General features: G+C 45.7%; 1 long non-coding RNA gene across 2 annotated transcripts; it reads right to left on the bottom strand.

The window, feature by feature from the left end:
- Nucleotides 1–3,430: 3,430 nt before the first annotated feature.
- LOC111846598 (uncharacterized) lies at nt 3,431–7,442 on the bottom strand. Of its 2 annotated transcripts, XR_011991667.1 has the most exons (9): nt 7,359–7,442; nt 7,038–7,183; nt 6,747–6,846; nt 6,527–6,606; nt 6,258–6,434; nt 5,879–6,090; nt 4,927–5,008; nt 4,526–4,665; nt 3,431–4,170 (listed from the first exon to the last, which is right to left on the bottom strand). It is a non-coding gene; the product is annotated as an uncharacterized lncRNA (long non-coding RNA). The 2 variants fall into 2 exon arrangements; XR_011991666.1 differs by having other exon boundaries at nt 6,747–7,183.
- Between the last annotated feature and the right edge of the window lie 3,310 nt (nt 7,443–10,752).

Here is a 10,752-nt window from a genome sequence, read left to right on the forward strand (position 1 = left end):
GAGAACTTCATGGAATGGGTTTCCATGGCCGAGCAGCTGCATCCAAGACTTACATCACCAAGTGCAGTGAAAAGCGTAGGATGCAGTGGTGTAAAGCACACTGCCACTGGACTGTAGAGCAGCGGAGACGTGTTCTCTGGAGTTTTAAATCTGTGTTCGGCAGTTGCCAGGAGAACGGTACTTGCCTGACTGCATGAAAAACAACAACAACAAAAAACATGAAAAACCCGCACACACATACTATGGAACTTGAGAACAGCCATGTTTGCAAGTATTTTGTTATATTATGTATTGCACTTGCTAACATACTGTAATTTTACACGCCACAATCGGGAACAAGTATTACCCATAAATACAATAACAGCACTACAAGGGCTATTTACATTACACAGTCACAGGGCTATATACACGAGGGCTCGCGAGGCGCGCTGGGATGCGCAGGTCTCACCGCCGCTACAATACTCTCTTAGCAAATAGGGCATCACAGTAGCGGAATTATTCTGATTTAGGATGCTCTTGTGCCACGTAATTCTGTGTTAAACAACAGGATGTGTCACCTTACAAGCGTTACAACACGTTACTGCCTGAGTCAGATGGGAGGCTTGTAATACGGTCAGACAAAAGCCACGCAGAAGTCTCAGGTAGCGTTTTCAGTAGAACGGGGAACGTTCTGATTGTGGCAGCCCACGCGGTGGCACGATCTGATGAAAGTGGAGAGAACAGCGGCCCCCTCCCCCAAGAAATGCAGCTCCTATGGCCTCCCTCAGTTTGTTTTGTATCTGCAAGAAAGAGCAACCTTTTCTGGAAATGACTGGAGCACAGGGCAGAAGGAAGTTTAAACTAAGGGTCACATGGGAGAAAATGTGCAGGTTTAGCATCTGGGGGAGACCCATGGCATGTGTGTGTGAGTCTGCTGGGGGGGAGGGGGATAAAAAATGGGGAAAAGCAGCCCCCCCCAGGACTCGCATACCCCTGCAGGCAAGGTTAGGAACGCCTGTGTACGTCTCACATCACATTTGTCCAAAGCAACGTTTGAGAGAACAGGGTCGGCCAATCCTGGAGCAGTCGGGGTTAAGGGCCCGACCACCCGCCCTGGGGTATGAGCTGGTGACCTTCTGATCACAGGCACAGCACCCTAACCTGCTGAGCCCCACAGCGCCCCCCGCTGGGTCATGGCATTCCCTCTGGCCTCCAGCCTTCCCCTGGGACTGGACCCTGTGTTGGACTGGCACTCCTACCCCGCCAAACACCCCACAATAAGCTCTAGAAGTTACGGTTGCTCCTCTTGTAATGGAAGGCCCTCCCCCAGCTCACCACCCCCCCATCCCCCCCCCCCCCCCAGTTAAAACATCACCCCCTGACCTCATCTGCTTGACTGCTCTGTCTCACTCACAATAATTAATGTCATACGTCTTTAAGCCTGCAAGCCGCACTCGGCTAAATATTTCCATCTTTTAAAGTGCATTTGTTCCCCTGGGTGACGCCCTGGGCTGGATGCTCCTCCTTTGGTACCGTGGTCATTATGCCAAAAGCTGCCCCCAGATGGGGTCTCGCTCCCTTCACCCCAGACCCTCATGTTTCTTGTAAGTTCCTGGGGAACAACCAAGGGTGGGTAGCCATGCCGTTCCTGTCTGACCTGCAGGATTCGGCAGATGTGTCTGTGCGGGGTGATAGTGTCTCAGGCCTACTGTGGGTAAATGATTTCCTGCACTGATTATCACAGACACACGTCGGGCAAAGCGGGGTTCACGGCCTGAAATGCCCTGTTCCTTCGTTGCCTTAGGAGTTTGGTCCAACTGCCCCCCCTCCCATCAAGGCTTCCCTTCATTGTATGCATTTCAGTCACACATACATTACATCTTATTCAACCCACTCAGATGTTCTACACCAGCCCACTAGTGCAAGGAACTCAGTTTGCCAGGAAGATGTTTCCACCTGCGTGTCCAATCCCAAGCCAGTGGATCTGCCTTCAGGGCACCAGCAATAGCACACTGACTTGTTTCCCGCAGGTTGTTGGCTCAAGTCTACCAATGTACCGATCAGATTGTTCAGTTCCGATACCGATACCAGTACCTGGATTTTGGGTATCGCCGATCCCGAGTACTGATCCGATACCAGTATTTCATTGATAAGCTGTTTGTCACACTATGGGAAGGAGACTGAGATTATTCTGTCATGTTTACAGAAACATCAGGCTTAAATACTTGAATTAAATTCTGTTTTCCTAACTTTGTAAGACATAATAAACACATAATACATAATACACACATACATATATATGCTGAATAATTTATTATTAACAGTCAGCCAGCTAATGGTTACTTTTAATCATTAATTCATATTCGTATAACCTAGTTGACACCGTGTGTGGGCTCCAGGCCACTAGCAAACATAACATGCCTGGTACGAGCCCTGGTATGGACGTTCCCTCAGTGTTTCCACAGATTGCTTGTGTTATTACCCTGCAAAAAGACATGTTACTTGCGTGTTGTCAACATCGACTCCAGCGAAATGTAATTATACTTTTGAATGATTAGTTCTCTCCATCACCGACACTAAAAGCACAGTGTCTGTGTGCAATGTGTGTTGCTGCACGTGGTTTACCTTATCTGTGCTACTAGTTGCTGTTCCAAGCATAAAATACTTCCAGATCGTTACTCTCTTATCTCATGTTCTCATGCTCCCCCTACTGCGAAGGGTATGCGCGTGACATCACAGCAGGCGGGAGTCACTGCACTCACACACACTGAGTGGCAAATAGACTGAATGACAGCGTTGGTATTCAGCTCGAATGCCACAAAAATAAGAAAAAGCTGTCATGCAGTTGATTGTACAAATCGATTTAGCAAGAAATAGGAGCTTTAACACAGACTGATGAAAACAATTCTGTGAAGCGGTCACATACAGCTGATACCTGATCCATCTAGTTAGGTACGGATCTGTGTCGATACTGATCTGAATATCATCTCCAGTGCATTTTATCCCTCTTTTTGCCTGATGCCTGTAGATGGTCACCTGTTTCAGTTGCAGGCTAAGGGTCTCCAACTTTGACTCATTACTGCAGATGAATATTTTCACTTAGGGGACTGTCCTGTAACAGGGAACCCATTAATCTGCATGGTGTTTTACCACAGGATGGGCTATCTGGGAAAGGTTACAGGTCACAATAAACCCAGCAGGCAGTTGGCTGCGATGTGCTCAGACTGAGGCGCGCCTGAGAACGCTGTGCCAAACCATACCTGAAATGCAGAGAACCCACCCAGAACACTCCATAAGTTCTCTGTGGAGAAAAAGAATGAGGAAGGTATGGAACTGGGGGGTTCTGCAGGGGACAAATCTTAGAGCAAATGGGGTGGGGCCAAGCATTCTGTTTCAACTAAACCCCATAACACCCCCCCCCCGCCCACCCCGCCCCCAAATGCTTCAACTGTTCCCACTGGCAGGTTCACTAATGCCTTCCAGATTTCCTGATTACCTTCCCAATGGGCTGCCAGACCCTGAGCTCTGGAATCTCAAGGCAAAAAGTACCAGAGATCAAACATCGCCCTCTCCTGTGGAGGACAGTGAACTGCAATTTCCAAAAAATGGATGTTGAAATACTGCAAATGAGCCTGAAGGGTTGATGATGTCATTCCATCACTGTCACTCTCTCGCATCCTGCGTATTGTCCTGGTTCAGACACCGAATAGCTTGAGGGAAGAAGTTTCTCCTCATTCTCTCTGTGTGGCCTTTAGGGAACAAAATCGCTTCCCTGACCTCAGCAGGGAGAAGACTCCAATATTGGGGTGGCTGAGGTCTTCCATGATCTTCCTGGCTTTAGTTCAGCACCGTTTGATGTAGACAGACTACAGGTGAGGAAGCTCTCTAATAACGATGCGCGCGGCTGATCGCACCACTCTCTGGAGAGCATGTCTGTCCTGCATTGTGCTGTTCACAAAACAGGTGGAGATGTTTCCCATCAGGATAGTATTTTGTATTACTGAAGTCCATTACTGAGTATTATAGTATTACTGAAGTCCATTACTGAGTATTATAGTATTACTGAAGTCCATTACTGAGTATTATAGTATTACTGAAGTCCATTATCTCCAGCTGATGGTGATATTCAGTGCACCGTAAACCTCCTCCTCTGGACCTCCTCCTCTGGACTTCCTCCATGTCCTTCAGTACCTGTAATTTGACAGTTACTGGTACCATGTGACTCCTCCTTTGGTTTGACAAAACCTGAATTCTCGGGGTTTGCCAGATTTTTAAGGTTAGCTCCTCCATATGGAGGCATCAGGACCATTAGTGTCAGGATTCCTGCAGTATAACACGTATTTGACATTACATATGCATCAAGTGGTACAGCCAACAGTCTTTTAATAGTGTAGCATAAAATACAAAGCATTCAATCTTATATTTCGGTCAGTCTGACATATTGCAATGAGGCAGGTGACTGTGTGTCTGAGTATAGCTGAGTATAGCTGAGTATAGGAAAGGTGTCTGCTGTCTGCATTTGGCTGCTGGGTGTTTCTCTGGTTACCTGCTGGCTGTAAAACAGCACATACACACTGGTGGCCCTCGTTTTCAGCACCGACGCCTCATCTGACCGCTTCACCTGATGGTCATTAAACGACAGCCAGCCCATTTCCTCCTCGTGAAAGGCGTCGCTGACATAGTGACCTACAAGAAAGACAGGTAGGACATATGTTTTAAAATATGTCTTCCAGGTCACATGACTATTTAGCATCTTAAGTGTATAAACATTCAGGCGGCTCTCATATAAGCATTTACCATACCTGACTGTGTAGCTACACAAATGTGTATGATAGTGAGAGTAGTGGGTGACACTACAGCACTCGCATGTGATTCTTTGCAGTGAGTAAAGGTCGACTTAAAAAACAGAACCTGTCTGAGGTCTGTGTGAGCGTACATGCATCTTACCATAGGTGGCGCTGGAGCCTAGGTGGCTCAGAACGTAGACGAGCCGATAATCCTGAGCAGCAGGCTGTGTCTCTGTTCCTCTCTGAAGAGAAAAGTCATCGTCAACTTCACCTCCCTCTAAGGAAGCTCCACCACTCTGCATCTCCAGTCTCTCTCACTCTCTTTTCTTACTCTGCTTCACTAATATTCTAACGTCACTCTCTCTCCCTCACGTATCTTCCTCTATCTCTCCCTACCCTCAGCAGTGCAGCTGTACGCTGCTCTGTCACTGTCTCTGCTCTGTCACTGTCTCTGCTCTGTCGCTGTCTCTGCTCTGTCACTGTCTCTGCTCTGTCACTGTCTCTGCTCTGTCGCTGTCTCTGCTCTGTCGCTGTCTCTGCTCTGTCACTGTCTCTGCTCTGTCGCTGTCTCTGCTCTGTCGTTGTCTCTGCTCTGTCACTGTCTCTGCTCTGTCAAAGTCTCTGCTCTGTCAAAGTCTCTGCTCTGTCAAAGTCTCTGCTCTGTCACTGTCTCTGCTCTGTCAAAGTCTCTGCTCTGTCTGTTTAAGGGGGACGGGAATCATAGGAGAAACCAAACACAATCACATGAGAGGTGAAATGACATTTGCTCCTGTAGTCATAGATAAAATAAGTGGTCTAACCAAAATAACGGAGAGTTGCTAGTCAACATTCTCCCAGAGACCCTGGACTGTCCAGGACCATCCCACTGTTGTGGGGATTTAATCCACTCTTGCTGGTTTCACCACTATTACTTTCAAATTCTTTGAACGGTAGTAAATCCCTCTATATAATTTGCTGTATAATACACTATGTCATGGTTACATATAATGGAAGCATACCCTAAATTTCTTATTCACTTCTCTGTGATGGTGTTTATCAGTGCATCTGCCACAACAATCCATAATGTTAAAATACTGTTATGTGTGTCAGCCCAGTCATTTCCCCAGGTGTACCTGAAGGGGGCGGTGACTCCACTTTCGATGCGCTCCTGCAGAATGTAACACTCTCCTCCGTCACAGGAGCAGCCCCATCCCTGCCGAGCATCCTCAGGGAGTCTTCTGGTACGTCCGCCGTCTGGTCCTGCGTTTTTGGGGGCTCGATTCCCCCCATCCTGCACCTGACGGCTGAACCCCGATGATCCCCGTGATCTAGACCTCCAGCTGACCTGCAGGAGATCCATGCAATCAGACTATTGTTCATACAAGTACAAATGTGTATAAGTACTGTTGGTCTATTTAATCCCATTGTTTTTAAGAACTGACAATGTGCATGATTATATGTCTGCACTAATTTTGGCATTTACTGTATGTCTCTATGCAGATGCAGACTTACAGATGTGCTTCTTTCAGTAGAGGTTCCACTGTCTGGGGAGTCACCGTCAGCTGGGAGATCTCCTCACTGAGGTGGGGGAGCAAGGTGACCTCCCGACAGAGGAGAACCGGGTCCTGCACTTTCTTCAGCTGGTATTGTGCCGTAATTCTGAACCTTTTCAAGTGCAGGACCAGGACTCTGCAGAAGTACAAGGACAGATACATTACTGAACAACTTGCACATATAGTGTGTTCTTGTTATTGATTTCACTGGAAAAGCATCCAACTCACCAAGGCAGTGTGACGAATGCCCACGAGAGCACAGCCTGGCTCCCCCTGCAGGCAGCACATGTGAACTCCACCTCCGTATCCTATAACAGCACACAGCAGTACTCAGTGATGAGCGCCTTTCACCAGGACCATTACAACACAACACCTCTAAGTATCAGTGCCAGCTAGTATAGGATGATAGTATCTGTGAGTGATCCTGTGTGTGCGGCACCACAGACACCTTGAAGTAGTGCTTCAGGAGGTCTTGCACAGACCAACGGGGAAGGACATCCAAGGACAGATTATTTAAATCATTTGTCCTGGAGGTCTGTGCTCCACAGCTTCCGGAAACCAAGGGAGGAAAGAGATACAAAGAAACTGAATATTTCTAATATGCCGAATCAATAACATCTGGACCTTCAATAAGAACTGGATCCCTAATGCAGGTCTATCAATAGTTTAGGTCTTTGTGGCAGCAGCACGCAAGGCATTCAGACAGGTGTGTAAAACCAGTGAAACCTGCAGCGTTTACCTGGTACAGGTCTTCCGACAGAGCATCTCAAAGGCCAGGTTTGCCTCGTCCGGACAGAGGTACATTGCTGTATTCTCCTTGGCCTGAACTGATACTCTCATGTCAGTTAACCAGGATATCAGGTAACTGAGAAACTCATGGGCATCCTAGATGACAGGAGATAAGCAGAAAATGTTTATATAGAGCAGTATAAGGTTTATATAGAACAGTATAAGGTGCTTATTTCATCACTGTGTTCTCCTTAGTCAACCACACTACCCTAAAGACTACAATCAGAACAGCTTAGTGATTCTGTATTCATGTGTAGAAGAATTTTCTTACACTCTGCTCGTCTTCAGAAAACTGGTCTGAAAACGTCCCAATCAAACTTCTGAATAACTGCTCCTTTTTGCTTCACTTTCGTGATTGCTTCGCTTCGTATGTTGAAGCAAGAAGATCAGATTCTATGGAGGTAATACTGAAGCAGCAGGGAATGATTTCTATGTTTCAATGTATTTATTAAACTTCATAGGAGCATTTTTAACACAATAACAGAAAAGTAAGGTTAAGTTAGGGTTAGGGTTAGAGTTAGGGTTAGGGTTAAGATCAAGCACACACCATGAGGAATTACTGTAGCTTAATCAGGGCAGAGGGGTCTCAATATTTCATAGCAGCCATCAGATCTTGTGACCGCAAACAAACAAACAGGGACTATGCAGTGAAAAACACTTCATTGTCATTGTACATTATAATACTGAAAAGACTTCATGATTCGTTGCGCCAGTCAACTTCAGCAGAGGAGTCACATTTCTTGATAGGAGCACCTTTCACATCAGAGTCGAGCCAAAGCGCTTTACATGCTTCACATCAGATCTTGTAAACTACATGGTTAATGCATCAGTATCGGCTAAACTTGAAAATCTTACTGTCATGTATTAATTCCTATGAAAAAATATTTTACGTTCTCAATAATGTTAATGGTTGTTTGTGAGGATGTTCTGTATACCTGAAATAGTTAAGATGGGGCAGAAATAGATACAGACTTCATTAATCTCAGAGGTGAAATTATGGTGCAAACAGTGTCTTCTTGGACCATGTTGAAGCATTAAAACCTCCAAATCATTTTCTCAATAAATTATACAAACTATTTGGAGGCAACTGTCAATTGACATAAAAAGTCCATGACTGCCCCCTAGTGGATACTGCGTCCATGCACTGCTCAGCCCTTGAGCTCCAGCATCATTGATAATAAAAGATACTTTATTGACCCCCCCCCAGGGAGATTCTCTCTTCAACTTCCCCATCTTGTTATTCGTGAGAGCAAGCAGGTCATCTAGGACAACTGCTGCACTCAGGTATCCGGGGTCTTAATGGCCGTGCTCCATGACCCATAGACGTGCCGAAACCAGGCTTGAACCAGCAACCTTCCAAATACAGGTACAGGGGCTTAGCCCACTGAGCCAATACAAAGTGCTCTGTAAAGTACGTGCATTCTCGGTAAGCTAAGGGTCGACATGCTAGCTGTGTTTGTGGAAACTTGCCCTTTAAGAAAAACTGCACTTGTGTTGTGGGTTCAGATCCCATTGACAGTAGAATAAGCATATCATTGTTGAGTCCTTCAGCAAGGCCCTCAACCCCAACTGCCGCAGCATGCTGGCTGACCTGCTTTCTAGCCCCAAGCTTGTTTGAATGTTTGAACAAATGTATCTGTACCTTTCAATGGTACCTTTCAAAAGTGTTTTCTGGTTTAGGGAAACTGACAGAATTCCACAGGCAAACCATCTTAATCTGCAAAAAGCTTGTGATTCTGAACACAAGGGGAAGTCGAATGTGGAATCATATGAGAAGCCCAGTCAAAAGTCTGATGAGAATCCTACTGAGAAACAGAACACAAAAATGCTCTGGTGGGATTTGATTTAATCGACAAGAGATCTGGCAAAAATTTGCCTTAAGAATCAAAACTCAATCTCCAGCCTTATAGAAAACAGAATGTTTCATTAGATAACCCATCTGAAGCAGAACCCAAACTGGCCCAGAGGTGGCGCCATCAGGAAGGGCATCACATTTCTGTGACAATCAGGAGACTCAGTGTGGCAATGAAATCCATCTTCACCAAAAGAAAAATAAAACTTTTCTGCTGTACAGCAGGAATAAGAGGTGTTGGGTGTCAGAGACTAAACCCTTTAATTAGTGATCTGACTTTACCTGGAGAACAAGGTGGAGTTAGGGTACATAGTCGGGGGGGGTTTATAGACACGCAGTATACTATGCATTTTCTCACACAGTGTTAGAGCAATAGTATACACTCACCTAAAGGATTATTAGGAACACCATACTAATACGGTGTTTGACCCCCTTTCGCCTTCAGAACTGCCTTAATTCTACGTGGCATTGATTCAACAAGGTGCTGAAAGCATTCTTTAGAAATGTTGGCCCATATTGATAGGATAGCATCTTGCAGTTGATGGAGATTTGTGGGATGCACATCCAGGGCACGAAGCTCCCGTTCCACCACATCCCAAAGATGCTCTATTGGGTTGAGATCTGGTGACTGTGGGGGCCATTTTAGTACAGTGAACTCATTATCATGTTCAAGAAACCAATTTGAAATGATTCGAGCTTTGTGACATGGTGCATTATCCTGCTGGAAGTAGCCATCAGAGGATGGGTACATGGTGGTCATAAAGGGATGGACATGGTCAGAAACAATGCTCAGGTAGGCCGTGGCATTTAAACGATGCCCAATTGGCACTAAGGGGCCTAAAGTGTGCCAAGAAAACATCCCCCACACCATTACACCACCACCACCAACCTGCACAGTGGTAACAAGGCATGATGGATCCATGTTCTCATTCTGTTTACGCCAAATTCTGACTCTACCATTTGAATGTCTCAACAGAAATCGAGACTCATCAGACCAGGCAACATTTTTCCAGTCTTCAACTGTCCAATTTTGGTGAGCTTGCGCAAATTGTAGCCTCTTTTTCCTATTTGTAGTGGAGATGAGTGGTACCCGGTGGGGTCTTCTGCTGTTGTAGCCCATCCGCCTCAAAGTTGTGCGTGTTGTGGCTTCACAAATGCTTTGCTGCATACCTCGGTTGTAACGAGTGGTTATTTCAGTCAAAGTTGCTCTTCTATCAGCTTGAATCAGTCGGCCCATTCTCCTCTGACGTCTAGCATCAACAAGGCATTTTCGCCCACAGGACTGCCGCATACTGGATGTTTATCCCTTTGCACACCATTCTTTGTAAACCCTAGAAATGGTTGTGCGTGAAAATCCCAGTAACTGGGCAGATTGTGAAATACTCAGACCGGCCTGTCTGGCACCAACAACCATGCCACGCTCAAAATTGCTTAAATCACCTTTCTTTCCCATTCTGACATTCAGTTTGGAGTTCAGGAGATTGTCTTGACCAGGACCACACCCCTAAATGCATTGAAGCAACTGCCATGTGATTGGTTGATTAGATAATTGCATTAATGAGAAATTTAACAGGTGTTCCTAATAATCCTTTAGGTGAGTGTATATATATATACACACACACACACACACACACACACGTACATACAAACACATAAGCACATACACAATACTACACTGCTCAAAAAAATTAAAGGAACACTGAAAACACATCAGATCTCAATGGGAAAAGAATCATACTGGATATCTATACTGATATGGACTGGGTGATGTGTTAGGAATTAAAGGATGTCACATCGATGATTGATGGGAATT

Source organism: Paramormyrops kingsleyae, chromosome 5, assembly GCF_048594095.1.
Source record: "Paramormyrops kingsleyae isolate MSU_618 chromosome 5, PKINGS_0.4, whole genome shotgun sequence".
Lineage (NCBI taxonomy): Eukaryota > Metazoa > Chordata > Actinopteri > Osteoglossiformes > Mormyridae > Paramormyrops > Paramormyrops kingsleyae.